At 41.9% G+C, this 16,620-nt stretch overlaps 1 protein-coding gene across 7 annotated transcripts in view; it reads right to left on the reverse strand.

Annotated features, from left to right (window-relative positions):
• The window catches only part of PKIG (cAMP-dependent protein kinase inhibitor gamma), a 94,952-nt gene that overhangs the window by 23,420 nt on the left and 54,912 nt on the right, over nucleotides 1–16,620 (reverse strand). For 3 of the 7 annotated variants that reach the window (XM_055300887.1, XM_055300860.1, XM_055300898.1), the window contains exon 2: nucleotides 947–1,016. The exons of 1 other annotated variant lie outside the window; for it this stretch is intronic. The gene's annotated coding sequence lies outside the window, so the exon portion shown is untranslated. Of the gene's footprint in view, nucleotides 1–946; nucleotides 1,017–4,587; nucleotides 4,752–10,934; nucleotides 11,111–16,620 lie in introns of those variants that run through there. 3 more of the 7 variants (XM_055300870.1, XM_055300877.1, XM_055300851.1) reach the window with 3 other exon arrangements.

The following is a 16,620-nucleotide window of genomic DNA, read 5'->3' on the forward strand; positions in this document are numbered from 1 at the left end:
CTGATTGCTGCATCTTAGTCACTGCAAATAAGTGCATCCAGGGGATTCCCAGGGACAGTCAGTAAGAACAGGACAAAAGCCTTGCTGATAAACAGCTGGGGAGCCCCAGCCCTAGGGCAGCTGCCAGATAGACTAGACTTTCACTCTGCCACCAACAAAAAGGAATCTTAGGAGCTAGAGGCAGGCTAGACCAAGAGAAGGAATTCAAAGGTGGTGGAAATCCCCCAAGCTCCTGGGACTACTAGGTCTTGGACAGAGAAATAAAGGCTGGAGATTCTGCTCTAACTGCAGGGAGACACAGCTGAAAGATGGTGGGCAGGTTGTGGGGAAGGGAGGGGACTGAACAATGGATCAGAGGCTGTTAAAAATGATTAACTGATGCCAGAAATGCTTCAATGTGAACACAGGCCCAGAGTAGCCATACTTCCAAGCAGGCCATTCGTATTTCATGAACTACAATTCTCTTCCGACTAGAAGGGACCTGCACCAGCTTTCTCCATCAGACTAGTGGGCTGTGTTTGTTTCTCCAGGCTGGGTTTTTCTTGCTTTTGCTCCTCTATCACAGTATTAAAATTCCCATAATGTGCCCCAGACTTTATGAAAATAGCTTTGCAACAATTGGTGGACAGGAAAGTTGGCATCATGCCCAAATCTGCTAATAACTCCTGTGTATGATTCCATCAGCATAAGTAGATGGCTAGAGAAACTCATTCTCTTTGGAGCCACTAGAAGCAAACTGTTTTTCTGATGCTATTTAAAAAATGGTCTGTAAACTGCAGTGTGTTATTGTAGAACTTCCGTAAAGGGCCATCCTGCTTTTTTCTTCATGGGACCAAAATTCCTTTCTAATTTCACTTGGAATCTATTTGTTCAAATAGAAATAAAGGTATTTAGACAAACATTTGGGATACTACAGTATAGTGGTATGAGCACTGTGACTACCCACCTGGTTTAGTTTCTTTTTCCTACTTGCATCTCTTCAGATTTTCCACTGTTGACTAATCAGTGTGGAAATTCTAAGGGACCAGAAGAAAAACAAAAATTAGAGCCAGACACACTCTATGGCTATAAACTAAAACAATCTTTTGGGAAGACAAGTTAAGCTACTACTAGTTAACATCTAGTAACATGTTAAAAGTACACATCCTTTGGGTCAAATATCTAGGAGTTTATGCTATTGGTATGTTCCCACAAGTAAAAGGATGCTCAATAACATATACTGTGTAACAGCAAAGAAAATAGGAAACAAGTTAAATGTTAAGAGGAAGAATTAAGTTACAGTGTATTAATACAGCAAGAAAGTAGGCGGCCATTACAAAGAATGAGATAGATTTCGTTGTACTGACAAGGAAAAATGTACATGCTCTATTAAAAAAGTACTACAAACTGTATATGTCATCATATTTAATAAAAATATGAACATGATTGTTTATGCTTAGAAAACTACAACATTTGTATACATACACAGTTTTTTATATCTACACAGCAGCAAACCATAAACAGTCTCTCTGGGACTCAGAACTATGGGAAAAGGAGTGAAAGACTTTTACTTTTTCCATGAATAATTTTTGTTTTGGTTAAAAACTTTGTAAGAGGCACACATAACTTTCACAATCATCATACATGCTGCCTATCTAGAATTCTAAAATATCAAGAGTGAGTGCAAAAGGCATTTTCAGACAAAGACTGAGCAAGTTTGCCCTTCAGACTCCAAGAATGTTCTCCAACAGAAGGGAAACCAAACACAGAAAGTGAGATTTTTGGAATCAACAGTGAGCAAAATTAGTAAGTACAGCGTGTTGGTAAATCTAAAACACTGAGTGAAATAAAGCTAAGTGGGGACATAAACACAAATTTGATGATAACATATTTGACAATAAGAGCATCAAGGATGGAAGAGAGATCAGAACAAAAACTTCAGGACAAACAGAAATACTGTTTAACTGAGACAATATATCCATGATGCATATTAAAAACTTTTAAGGTAAAAATGACAAAACATAGAAATAGAACATTTAAGTTTCAAAGCCATTAGCATGTTCCTGGGTAGAGAGGTCTAATTATCCAAAAACATTAATCATCTCCAAATTACTACTTAGTTTTAATTAAACTTTAATAAGAATATAAAGTTTTTGGGGGGTTTTAAAGTAAAATTACTTTAAAGTTCATATGGAATAATAAATTCCCCAAAATTTAGCCAAGAAATAAGAAAGGAAATTATTTTTTAAATGTAAACAGACGATCTGTCTTAAGAGATAATAAAAATTTACTTTATAAAGACTGAAGAAAAAGATATGGTTGTAACGCAGGGATACACAAATAGGTCTGTGGACTAAAGCAGCAAGTTCAGAAATGGATACAAGAAAGGAACTTATTTATCACAAAGATGGAATTTCAATGCAAAACAGAAAAGACGGCTTATTTAAGAAATAGTGCTGACATATCTTGAACAAAGCTTCACCACTACCTCTTTGCTACGTTAAACATAATTCCAAAGGGATTAAGGTTCAGGATTAAATAATTAAAACCATAAAAGAATTGGAAGAACGTTTAGGAAAAATACTTATATAACTCTGAGGTGGGGAAATTATTACTAAACAAGGCAAAAAAATCCAGACACTGTGAAGAAAAAAAATAGAAAAAGTTTCGTAAACAAATAATAGATTAGAAAAAATATTTGCAATACATATAGAATCCTTAATACATAAATATAAAGAGAATTCCTGTAACTTGAGAAAAAAGTAAACAATTCCTAAGGAAAAAAGGTGAAGGAAATGTACAGAAGAGGAAAATAAAATGTACAACTAACATGAAACAATGTTCAATCTAATAGTAAAGAAAATACAAGGCAAGACACCATTTTCTGACATCAGCTTGGTCACAGAAAAAAACAGTACAGACAGAGGAAGGGATGGAGGGAGGAGGGGAAGGGGGAACGGAGGGACAGATGGTAGGAGGGAAAAAAAGGAAAGAATATCTAATATTGGCAAGGATGAAAAAAATAATAATATTGGCAAGGATGTAGGGAAATGGAAGTACTCATATTTCTGGGAAGGATGTAATTTACTAAACTCTTTATAAAGTTGGATGATACTCTATTAAAATGTCAAATACATATACAACATGTACATTATTAAATTACGGTATTGTTTTTGAAAATGTAACCTATAGAGATAAAAGCGCCAATATAGTCAATGGTATTATAATAGTGTTGTATGGTGACAGATGGCGGCTATGGCTATAGTGACACAGCATCACCTATGACTTGTCTAATCACTATGTCACACATCTGAAACTAATGTAACATTATGTGTCAGCTATACTTCAATTAAAATAAAAGCACCAGCAGAGAAGGATATGTATACAAAGATATTTAACGCAACAATATTTCTAGTGAAAACAAAACATAACAGATTGAAAATCTATCAAAGGAGAAATGCTGAATATATTGTGGACCTCTAGGTCTAAAAGCCCTGAAGCTACTTAAAGGATGCATTAGATTTATACCTACCCAAGTCGTATTGTTTAGTGGGAAAAATAAAGTTCAAAATAAAAGTATGATCCCACTTCTGACAAAACAAATAACCACACATCTACCCAACCCTACATCCATTTCAACAGAAGACAGGAGAAAGGTGTGAAAGGATATGCACCAAACTCATTTCAGAAGGACAGAAATGGGAAGCAGGGGGAAGGGAGAAACTATAACTTTTTCTTTATAACATCTTCAAATTCTTTAGTTACAAGGAGCACATGTATTATTTTTGGGAAAATTAATGAAAATAAAAACAATGACAAGCATATGAGAGCAGAGAAAAACGCTGATAAGCATGTTATACACTACGTGTATTATCTTTACATGGGCTAGTTAACTTTCTTTTCTGTCCGAAATAGAACATCTTAATAGCTGGAAAACAATTAAAAAAAAAAAGCTTCATAGAGGGGGAAAAAAGGTATTTTAATTCCTAAGCATTTATGCTTTTTATTTAAGAAGGGGCAAAATATTTTCTAAGAAAAAATAGTATTTTCCCTATTAAACCCCAAAAGAAAGCCTAAACCTTTGGCTTGAAATTGCCCTGTTTAGGTGGTGTGTCGGCTTGTTCTGTGCTGTTGACTGTTTTCCATGGCTCAGTGCCCTTGACTGCTTTCCTCCCTCAAACCAATTAAATACACTCCTGGGAGTGAACTGGCTGCTGGGAACCAAAGCCCTGTAAATCCCTCATCTCTGCTCACAGGCTCTCTTGGTCTCCAAGCAGATGCTTTGGCTTCTACATCAAATGGGTTCTGGAATCCAAAGAAGTGAAATGGCTTTGCAAACCATTCTGATGGAAGGAGGAGAGGAAAGGGTTTATCCCAGCAGATGAAATAGAAGAGATGAGGAACAGTGTTCCCAACAAGCTCCTGAAGAACAGCGACTACACCGAATCTGCATTTCAGTTACGTGCAAGGTACATTCTGGCCTTCCCTGGTGAAGTGCTTTGTTTTTAACTGTTATTTTATTTCACTGACAATAAATTTTACCTTGAAATAATAATGATACCTCACATTTCTACAACACTTTATTGTTTACAGAGCACTTTAAAGTACCTTTCTCATTTCACCTTCACAATGACCGGGTATCAGATGAGTATCATTCCCACTTACAGGTGAAAATGACTCAGAGAAGTTAAGAATCTTTCTAAGTCACATGGAAAGTTGGAAACAGAGCTGCAACCCAAATTTGAGTCTCCAAATCCAAGTCCAGTAGGGAGCTGAGGAATGAAATCACAGGGAGAAGGGGGAATTACAGATAAGCCGATGAATAAAAGCAGGCTCTTGGGACTAACAGTTTTTCCTGTACCTTAGGAAAAAAATTATAGTCTTGGATTATATCCTACGCCACCTCAGAGAGAAACTTTGTTCATATACTGGAATAGAGCTGCTAAATATAGAAAGGAAATCCCATATTCCTGTGTCTGCCCACCCACATTGTACCCAACCTTCAATGCCATTAGACCTCTAAAGCCCAGGGGACAGAGGATGTATCTCTTTCATCTCTATGCCCTCAGGGTCTAGCCCTGGGTCTGGCACAGACTAGAAGCCACTAAATTTCTACCTTTAATAGTTTCAAATCCATCTACCTCTTCCATCCATCCCACCCACCCCTGGCTCCCAATGGTCCTACCCAATGCCAATCCTCACTCCCCATGACTACTGTGACTTCCCTTCAACCCATCCCCCACACAGCAACCACCACCCACAAAGGCCTTACTGACTCATCACTACCACCACCACCACCATCATCATCATCATCAGGCAGCCCCTGACTAATTCTCTGAACCCTAATCTCCACCTCTTTCTCAGTTTCCTTTTCCTCTATGCTTTGGTCACACTGGCTTCCCTTTATTCTCTCTGATATTGCATATGCTTTCCTGCCATGGGCTCTTGCACACATGTAACTGTCCCTATCTGGATTATACCTTCCCACAACGCCCTACTTCCCCACCTCCTGCCTTAGCTCTTGGCCTAATGGACACCTCACCTCAGTTTAACCACTGCCTCTTCAAGCAAGCCTGCCCTGACCACATTCCTGTGTATTCACTTTATAACACCACCATTCATCTGTGGCTGTGAAGGACCATGTGCAGAAGGATCATGCCTGTTTTATGAAATACTGTCTACCTATCACCTTGCCTAGTGCCTGGTAGATAATTAGGGGCTCAATGAGTATTATCTGAAAACATGAAAACTGTATGAACTGTTCCTCTTTCTCAAGCTTTCCATGGCACTGTCCCTCTCTTGGGGCACATAATGACATGTGTGAGAGTTATCTGAGTCTTTTTTCCCCTATCAGACTACAAGCTACTTAGAAGTCTTATTTATCTTGGTATTCCCCATAGCGCCTTGCATAATGCCTAAACACAAGGGTTCTTCTGCACAGTGGATGGATTCTTGTACACGCACAGGAAAGTACAAAGGAAGGCTCTAGCCTCTCACCAACTATAGACAATGATTTCTCCTACCTGGGGGACTGCAGCATAAGGCATGAGCACTTCTGAGACAGGCGAAGACTCTGCCCAGAGAATCAGAAGTGAAGCCTGAAAAGCAGTGGTAGTATATGGGTGAGAAGATAGAGGAGTGGAGGACGGGACAAGTATGTACTGCTAAATGGGACTTTCTTACACTGGCAGAAACTTTCTGATACCCAAGTGGAATGTGTGTAAGAGATCCAACAAAGTTCACCTCTGACCTAGACATGCCTTATTAAAAAATTGGAGATGTGAAACCACTGGGTGATGATTTAAGTGTTTTTCTCTACTGTCTAGCTTTCCTTCCATGAACATGTTCTAATTTTGTAATCTGGAAAAAAAACTCCACCATAATAAATGTCATAAAAACAAGCCAACAGAAAATCCAGTAGTGATCTTAGACTGAAGAATTACCCATCCTTATGTCTCCTTACTAAACCTAGGATTGCAGATTCAGAGTCCTCCACGGTGGAGCCCCTGCAATGAGTGAGGGAGAGTTCCTGCCTTTCATCTGAAGCCTTGGATGGGAAGGTGCCAGGAATGAAAGCTTTAGCAGGGAGCAGCTCTCGTTTCTCCCTAATGCAAACGCTGGCAAAGCTCTGAGAATCAGGAAATGGAGGGGAAGTGTGGGAATAAACAACCAGCTCAAGACCAGGACCCCCACCCACTAGAAGCCAATCCACTGCAACTGTTCATTTACATTCACCGTCCTGTCTTTCCTGATGCACCAAGAACTTCACAAGGCCACAGGCTGTCTCCTCATGGCCCTGTTCCTCCACCCTTGTGCTCAGTATTAGTCTGTCTTCAGTGTAATTTACTGAAAGGCAGAGACAACATTTATAACGTACTAAACATAATGACTGACCTAGGTCCCTGGGACATGATAAGAACACATCAGCTACCAATACTTTATTTCTATAGTGTCCTGAAGGTCATTATTCATTTTGGAAAAGCCAAGTTGAAGAATAATAATTTCTTGGAAGATTAAAGAGACTTCTTTAAAATAAAGTTAGGAAATGCTGGCCTCCTCAAGTAAGAGCGAATGCATTTTCATCTGCAGTTCAGAATCATTCAGCATTGCAGCTGACTTGCAGCTTCCAAAGGAACCACTCTTTGAAGGAGTAGTGCTCACAGTTTTCACAAGGCATTTCTGAGAGATTTCCAGGAGGTAGTGAGCTCAGCCTTGAGTTGTGATTAATGATTTGTTTCCAAGAACTTTAGATTTTCCACATCTCTCTCCACTTAGGAATCACTTCTGGCACCTTGTGAAAACACTCAGCAGAGTTAATTGGGTGAACTCAGCTTCTTGTCACACAGAAAATAACACCTGCCACCAGTTTCTTCCTTAAGTGGCTGGGCCAGCATCTTCTGGTCCCAGCAGAAAAGCATCCACTTTTGTTTTTGGTCTTAGCACCTGACTGAGTGATAGGAAACAGTGCTAAGGCTTGGCTGAAAGAGCCAGCACAGCAGCTCCAAGGGATTTCGACAGTTATCAGTTCAGAGATGACCTCATGTCCCTCATATAAATGTCATCCTACGACCAAGGGGACCAGGGCCTGTATACACTGGCTAACATTCTCCTTCTGGAAACCATAAAGTAGCTAATCCAAGCATGTATTTTTGTGTCAACTAATGTGCTATGGGCTTTGTTTCATCCTCGTGGTACCCGTGGAGGTAGGTATAACTGCAACCCCTTACTTAGAGAAACAGGCTCTACAAGGTAATCTGTTCCAGATGTCTCCCCTAGGAGGTGGTGAGGGCAGAGCTTTTACTGCTACTCTCCCCAACTTCTCACTGAACTCTATATAGTCTGAGTGACAGGGACTACAGACATCCACCAGCCTAGGGGCGCAAACGTAAATGCCCATAGGGGCCAAGGGGCAGGGGAGAGACTAGAGATGGTGACAGACCGGCAAGCAAATGGCATATACAGTAATGAACTGGAGAACACACCTGCTAAAGACATTCAAACTCATACAAAAATAAAAATCAAAGGCAGGTACTGTCATTCCAGAGTATCAACTCCTCACCACCATCTTTGGAAGAGGGACCACCCTTTTTTTTAAGTAGGTGCCATGCATAGTGTGGAACCCAACACAGGGCTTGAACTCATGACCCTGAGATCAAGACCTGAGCCGAGGGGCACGTGGGTGGTTCAGTCAGTCAAGAGTCTGCCTTCAGCTCAGGTCATGATTCTAGGGTCCTGGGGGAGAGGCCCATGTTGGGCTCCCAGCTCAGCAGGCAGTCTGCTTCTCCCTTTCTCTCTGCCCCTCCACCTGCTCATGCACTCTCTCTCAAATAGATAAAAATAAAATATTTTAAAAAAGCAATAAAGGGACACCCTGGTGGCTCAGTGGTTGAACATCTGCCTTTGGCTCAGGTCATGAACTCGGGATCCTGGGATCAAGTCCTGCATTGGGCTCCCCTCAGGGAGCCTGCTTCTCCCTCTGCCTGTGTCTCTGCCCCTCTCTGTGTCTCTCATGAATAAATAAAATCTCCAAAAAAATTAAAAATAAATAAAAACAAAATAAAAAAAATAAGACCTGAGTTGAAATCAAGGGTCGGATATTTAACCAACTGAGCCAACCAGGTACCCCTGGGATCATTTTTTTAATTAGCCAAAGTGTAGAAATCTTGAGTAGCTGGGCTGGGGCTGAGGCAGAGACAGAGGCAGAGGGAGAGGCGGAGGCGGAGGCGGAGGCAGAGGTGGAAGCCCACTGCCCATGACCATGGGTGATTCCATGGCAACAATGGTCCACTTTCAAAGAGTTGAGATGCTGGTGAAGACCAAAACTCTCAGATATGCAAAGGGGCTTTGAGAACCCTCCTAGTAACTATGATCTTAATTCAAGCAGTTTTTAAAAATTATTTTTAAAAGATTTTATTTATGAGAGAGGGAGAGAGAGAGCATGAGAGGGGTAAGGGACAGAGAGAGAAGCAAACTCCTGGCTGAGCAGGGAGTCCAACGTTGGGCCTGATCTCGGGACTCTAGGATCATGACCTGGGCTGAAAGCAGACACTTAACCGACTGAGTCACTTAGGCACCCCAATTCAAGCAGTTTTTAAATACTGTATCTTCCTGAGGGCTGGAGCCTCTAATAGCCTTAAAGATAAAAGTCCCTTAAACTGCCAAGATCTAGAACCCTGGCAACTTAAAAATCCAAGATTTGACAACATCACTGGCTTTTCTTTGCCCTTTGGCTCCAGCCATGCTGTCCGAAGCAGCAGAGGCCATGTCTCGGTGGAAGAGCAGCAGAGAGATTTTCCTTCCTTTTCTCCCTCCTTTTAGCCAGGCCAGGGACTAGGATGGCGGGCTCTCCATAAGATGGAATATGCTAGGCCTCCTCTGGACCTGTGTGCCAGGCTTTCTACCAGGTAACAGGATTATGGTAATGGAAGAGACAGACTCAGGAGAGCGAACATGCGGTTAGGAGAGAGGATGAATGGGGTGAATGGAAGGAAGTCCTGCCGTAACTATGTAAGCACGGTTCAGGTGAACACAAGGAAGGTGTTCGGGATAATCTGAGAACATACCCTGGAGGTTAATCCTCAATCAGTGGAGTTAGGGAATGACGACACTGACCACCTCAGGTTATGCAAAGGGAGCACCTAAGAGACACTCAATAGTGTTGTTATTTCTCCTCCCTCCCTATTGTGTGTGAGAGTGCACACATGCACACACATCACACTGAGATTTTCTTTCTTCAGGAACAACAAACTTACAAAACTACAAAAACTCAGAAAGTAACTTACTGTTGCCTGTTTTATGTCCTCTTTTAATTGTCTTTATAGCTGCTAGTTTTTACCCACTCTGGCATACTGAAAACAAAGGGTAGTTTGCTCCTCAAACCCTAAAGATTCTCCTCAAAGCAAGAGATATGGATGATTCATTTCAAGCTGAATTCCAAAATATAGCTATCATCTAGTTTTGTCCCCTCATTTAGGTAGAAAAGAGGAAACCAGGGCCCAGGGAGTGTAGAACACTTGCTCAGGGCTACAAAGCCTGTGTGGGTGGCCCCTTGGTTCTTAAAGCTAAAGGCTTTCCCCTTTAACCGTGATTTCCCAACTATCTCTACCAGCTAGCAGGGGAGGTGGGTCGCTCGCAGCAGCTGCAGGACATGTACCTCCAACCACCAGAAAACTGTCAGCTCAGGTGGTCAGCTCCGGCGCCCACCGGTGAGGGGCCTGGAGCAACAAGGCCTCTGCATAGAATGGCTCACCTGGTTGAAAATCCTGAACACAGACCCCAAAAAATAAAATGCTGAAGTGCTTACTCACGTTTGTTCTGTTTACTTTCTAGACATCAATGGCAAATTTTAAAAAGGAAGCAATAAAAAGACCACAAAGCCAAAGTTAAAGCCTTCCAACACTTCTTTCCATCTTGGGAGTCCGCGCAGCTGCTGTGGCAGTGGAGCTCATGTGATAAGTTAACTTCAGAACCCCGATCACTCCTGTATCTTACATTTAGAATACCAATCTTGTATTTGGGAGGGGAAGATTACAGGAATTGTCACTTCCAGAGACATTTTTCTCTAGAGCGTTTAAAATTGTTTGTAGCACCTTCGTAATCAGAGAAAAAACTAAAAGTTTTACAAATCCCAGTGTCTAAGGAAGGACTTAATTCTTCACCTATCTTGATGCAAGGAGCTGCTTTTAAAGCTTTAGCCAATCTGTCAGCGTTCTCTGGGTAAAAAAAGTCAAACAGCGATTGAATGGAGCCCATCTGTGAAACTTGAGTTCAGACTCTTGCCCCAGGCAATTTCAGACAAAGCCATAATTTTCAGAGCAATAATATATCATAATATAAAAATAGACACTTTGTGACCAACAGGCTGTAAAGCAAGCCAAGCTCTCCAGAGAGCTCTGCCTCCAAGCCCTACTCTCCCTGGGGGTGGAGGTGGCGGTGGAGAATAAAGTTCTACTTACAAGACCAAAGAGTTTCTCCAAAGTCCAGGGATCCTCAGTCACAAGCGAAGGGAGAATTTAAGAAACCAGGATTCAAAAAGCCTCCCCTTTTAAGGGTTAGAGATTAGCAGGCCAAGCCAGCAGGGCAGTGCAGTCTGGATTCTTTCTTCCCTCTCTCACTCTCCCTGTCTCTCCGCGTCTCTAAATGAAATGCACTTCGAGGTTTTAGTGGGTGTTTCCCACGTCTCCAGCCAAGTAAGTCCCCATTTGTTGTAACCCAATGCTCAGCCTGATGATGTCAACCACTCAACTCCCTTGCTCAGTTTCCACCTCTCTGTCAACGGGGGAGATCCATTTCCTCTGGACAATGAGCCAGGGGGCTGTAACTGCATCCCAGGCCGTCACATTTGCCTAACATCCTTCCTTCAATTTTCAACAGCGCAGCCTTAGTGACAAAAGGCTTCCTATCCACTCACTGGGCCAGGGCTCCTGGCCTAAGTCCCTTTGCCTTGTAGTCACTGCTGACAGAGGGCGATCTAGTTTGCTTTGCTGGGTTTTAATTCACTTCTTTGGTGTGTAATACCCTCATTAGGGTGGAGATCTGCATCCCCACTCCACCTCACCCTCATTTCCTTCTGCTCAATTTTCCAAGTTGTTCAATTTCTCCACCAAGTTTCCTAGGTGCATGCTGGGCACAGTGTTAGGTTTGTCCCTCACATAGGGGAGATGACACATATCCAAGTGCAAGGCTCAGAAGGAGCGCTGGTCTATTGCCTGGAGAACTCGGGTTCTGGTCTCAAGTGCACTCCTAACTGAATGAATGACCTCAAGCAAGTCACCTCTCTCCCTGGACCTCAGTTTCCCCATCTATAAAATGATGGTTTTGGGGTCTCCCACTTCTGAAATTCAGTGACTAAGGAGCTTACCAACAAATGCAACATAAAAAATTTTACAAGCTGGCTGACTACATGCTTGAGGGAGGGAAGAACTGTGACAGGTCAGAGGCCAATGCCCACGATGCCAGGTTTGGCCTGGCTCCTCGACCCCCTTTGCGGTGGAGCTGAACTATTTCTCTGGGAGAAAACCCCAGAGAATTCACTGCACAAGCCCTGGGAGACATGGAAAGAGGCAGCATAAACTACCAGATAAGATAAAGGAGCATGAGAACTGTCCTTAGGGATTAACATGGAACAGCAATGATTAGAAGAGACCATAATAATCTCTTGCATTTGTAGTACAGGCTTCCAGGGGAAGACAAACAGAAACCTCTGTACTTCTTGTACAGAGGGAAGCAGTGTTACATGTATATTTCTTATAGGCATCAATTTGGGAACCAGAGATATGGATCTGAGTCCTGTTTGACTTAACTTCTCTGAATTTTTTTTAAACTATAAAATAGGGTAATAGGAGCTCCCTTTTAGGACTGTAAGAATTGAAGAAAACATGCAAGGGAACTGAACGTATCTGCACATACTAAGTGTTGATAGATGGTAGCTTTGTTTTCATATATAATCTCATCTGATTTTTGTTTTAGGAGAATTAGTACCCAGGGGCTCAATTATTTAATCTGCTTTCCCTGGATAGGAAAATGAAACACAGAGAAGTCAAGTAATATGCCCAAGGTAACAAAGCTCAAGATTAAAGGCCCAGACCTAGAAACTGAGTCTTTAACTCCTACTTAGGCCAGCACACGTGCCACACACATGCCAATGATACTTCTCAAAATGGTTACTTCTCTGAGCATGGCCCTTATTTCTAATTGGGATCATTTCTACTTAGAACATGAGCTAAACTTATTCAAACAAATGGGGAAGGGGTGGGTTCAGCCAGGTCAGTGGACAACTGAGGTAGTCAATTTATTGCCTAAAGGAAACACTAGAGGCCACTAGGTAAGAGGGGGTACTTACTTGTATTGCTACCAAAACACCATATGACTTGCAGGAAGTCTGGGCATTAGTCGCTCCTCCCTCCAAAGGGCAGATCTGATTTGTCTTAAACCTACTTGGATGAGAAGTTGGGATTGGAACTCTTGGGAAAGAAGAAGCTATTTATAGATGGGGGGTAAGGCTGTGGGAGTTTGTGCCTTAATAAAAATTTTATTTTGTTTATTTATTTTTTAAAAGATTTTATTTATTTATTCGTGAGAGATATATATAGAGAGAAGCAGAGACACAGGCAGAGGGAGAAGCAGGCTCCATGCAGGGAGCCCGACGTGGGACTCGATCCCCGGACTCCAAGATCACACCCTGGGCTGAAGGCAGGCGCTAAACCGCTGAGCGGTGGGATCCCCGACAAAAATTTTAATTCTCAAAATCTTTGTTGCTGTAATCATGAAGGACCAAGCAAACAGACTATATGTTAGGAGGGAGTCTGCCAATCTGAAGGCTTTCCCACAAGTTGGTGTGGGGCTGTGGTGGAATGAAAAGAACTCCAGCCTGTTAAGTCATAGAGAACAGCAGTTAGCAGCTCAGAGAGACCTGGGTTTCCTTCCTGTCTCTGGACCTTCTAGCAGTGGATGGTCTTGGGCAAATCAACTTCTGTGTAAAGTGCAAACAATAATAGCACTTACTCTACAAGGCTCTTGTGTGGATTAAGTGCCTGGCACATAATACAGATTCAAAAATATTTGGAAAAAAAAACTTGCAAAAAAAATAAGCTACGACATCCTAAGTAAAGAAATTATTTTCTAATTCTGACTCAGTGTCACCATCCTCTACCCTGAGACTGATGTAACAGTAAATGAGTAAGGTCAAGAATGTCAGAAAACCAGAAGAAGGACCCATTATTTCTCTAGAAGGTCAGAATGAATAAGGACACCGAGAACTGTCAGGCATGTTCTCAGCAGCAACACTCAGCTTGGAAGGCCTGGAGGTGGAGGCTGGGGCCATTGTCTAGCCGAGCCTTTACTCCAGAGGCTCAAGTGGGCATCAGGAAATGAGCTGGGCCCTGGACAGGTCAGTTTGCCAAAATCACTCTCAATGCTTTGAAATCATGTTTTGTTATTTGAACAAAAATAATAGGTAAGGAGCCCATTCATAAAAACAAACATGTTGGGGCACCTGGGTGGTTCAGTGGTTGAACATCTGCCTTTGGCTCAGGTCGTGATCCCGGGGGTCCTAGAATCCAGTCCCCACATCGGGCTCCTTGCATGGAGCCTGCTTCTCCCTCTGTCTCTGCCTCTCTGTCTCTCATGAAAAAATAAATACAATCTTAAAAAATAAATGAATAACTAAATAAATAAATAAAATCTTAAAAATAAAACAAAAAATTAAAATAAAAACAAAGATGTTGTTTTCTTTGACCACGTATATTTTGTAACACTTGCATGGCTGACTGAATAATGTACATCTATGTCAGAATCCATGGAGAGAACAGACAACACCAGCACGTCATTCTGCCTTCTGACAATGGCAGATACACTCTGTGGACTGGGGTCACGCTCTGTGCTGAGTACTCTATAGACACCACCTTCTATGATCCTTATAACTATGAGGAGCAGGAGGTTTACTATGCCCTCCTCTTAAAGCTACGGAGACCAATGCTGCTGAGGCTGACCAACCTGCACAAGGCTCATGGGAGTGAGTGATAGAGCCTGGGCTCCTAGCAGGCTGCCTGAAGCCAGGCCTGTATTCTGAGTCCCTTCCTCTACTGCTCTTGAAAGAGTTGCCCTCCAGGAAAGCTGGACTTCTTCACAGCCAGCAGTATCAGCTCCACCTGAGGATAAAGGAAACTCCAGCTGCTTCTGAGCACACAGCTGGTCTGAAGGGCTCAGAGATAACCCCTTTTGCCACAAAGCTGCCCTTAATTCTGACCCCTCATCCTTAGCCTGGAAGGGGTCTCTCTCTCTCTAAATTTCCTTAGTACTTTATCTGTTCCTCTCTCAAGAAACTTAACCTTTTTTCCTCTATGAGACATATTTATTTCTGAACAGACTTCATTCAGCTGCTAGAATTTGAGCTTCTTATGGAAAAGCTGTGTTTAATTTACGAGCATTTTGTACATATGAGACACTGATTAAAATAAGGAAATCTATAAATAATGAAAACTTCTAACGGACGTTTACCATATGCCAGATAATATTCTAATTACTCTATATAAATTCTCATTTAACCCCCATGACAGTCCTATGAGGTAGGCATTACTATCTCCACCTGACCAATGAGGAAATTCTAGACATAGATCAGTCATGTAACTTGTTCAGCTGGCAACTGACTGGTATCTGTTGAAAGGAGTACATGATAAATTCTGGGCACCACAGCTGACCTTCTAGTCCAAACAACTACTGCAAAATGCACTTAGCTTTTCACTGTATCAAAGGTAGATTTCAGTTGTCATGCCATTTCAAACACACATTCACTGTCACACAGCTGGAAGATCCCCATTTTTTTCTAGACGTAAGTGAGAAGTATACTGATTGAGACTTACAGTTGTAAGTACAGATTTTGTTTTCTTTCCAATTATAATTGCTTATTGTAAAAAAAAAAAAAAAGGAAATATAGAAGAACAGGAAAGAAGGGAGGAAAATCCCTCCATAATCTTACCACCCAGAAGTAACCGGTTAACCTGCTGGCATATGGACCCAAAAAAGAACCGTATCTACACTGAAAACAATGTTTTGGGGTGCTTGCGTGGTTCAGCTGGTTAACTGTCTGACTTGATTTCAGCTCACGTCTTGATCCCAGGGTGGTTACTTCAAGTCCCGCATTATATGTGGAGCCTACTTAGAAAAACAACAACAACGTTTTAAAATCAGACACTTAAGTCATTTGGGGGTGGAGAGAAGTCAATACCATAAAAGATGAAAAAGAAATGTTTGACTTTTTTTTTTCTGGTTTTGGAGGACACTTGGCTGCTTTCTCTGCAGGGTTTGCGGTTCTGAGGGGCCACCTCCTAGCCCCCTAGGACAGCTGTTGATGCAGCCACTAAGCCCAGTGGAGGGATGGCAGGAGAAGAGAAGCTTGATCCCAGAAAGTACCTAAAAAATGGGTAGGTTCACAGGATACTTCCCTTCTAGTATGAGGCTGGGCATTCTTATCCTTTGAAGGACCCCCAGTCTAACTGCTAGTCTAACCCCCAAATCAAAGTGTACTGTTCAGTGTGGTACATGGAGCTTCTAGCAGCTTTCCACATAAGGCTGAGGCCTAGGTGGCAAAGAGACAACCAATTCCAAAGGAAATAAGGGCCTATCTCCTAAAAGGAGGTTTTTATTACTGTTTACAAGTAGGGGGAAGAAAAAGTATCACAGGACATTTGAGGAAAACCAACAGCATGACAGAAACTAAAAAAAAAAGAAAAAGAAAAAAGAAACTAAAATAAAGAGAAAATGGATGCTTATGGGAAAGAAAATTCTGACAAGTGAAAACTCTTAAAAAAAAAATTCGGGCAGCCTGGGTCGCTCAGTGGTTTAGCGCCGCCTTCAGCCCTGGGTGTGATCCTGGAGACCTGGAATCGAGTCCCATGTCGGGCTCCCTGCATGGTGCTTCTCCGTCTGCCTGTGTCTCTGCGTCTCTCTCTCCCTCTCTCTCTCTCATATAAATAAATAAATAAAAATCTTTAAAAAAAATTCTATGTCATCAGAGAGATTCTGAAGATACCACGTCCACAAAACAAGCTGACAAAACCAGGCTCTTGGAAATTAATAATATAAATACTGAAATTAACAGTTCAGTAGAAAAACTGGAAAATAAAATCTTTCAAAACACAGTAC

Source organism: Nyctereutes procyonoides, unplaced genomic scaffold (assembly GCF_905146905.1).
Source record: "Nyctereutes procyonoides isolate TBG_1078 unplaced genomic scaffold, NYPRO_anot_genome, whole genome shotgun sequence".
In the NCBI taxonomy this organism is placed as follows: domain Eukaryota; kingdom Metazoa; phylum Chordata; class Mammalia; order Carnivora; family Canidae; genus Nyctereutes; species Nyctereutes procyonoides.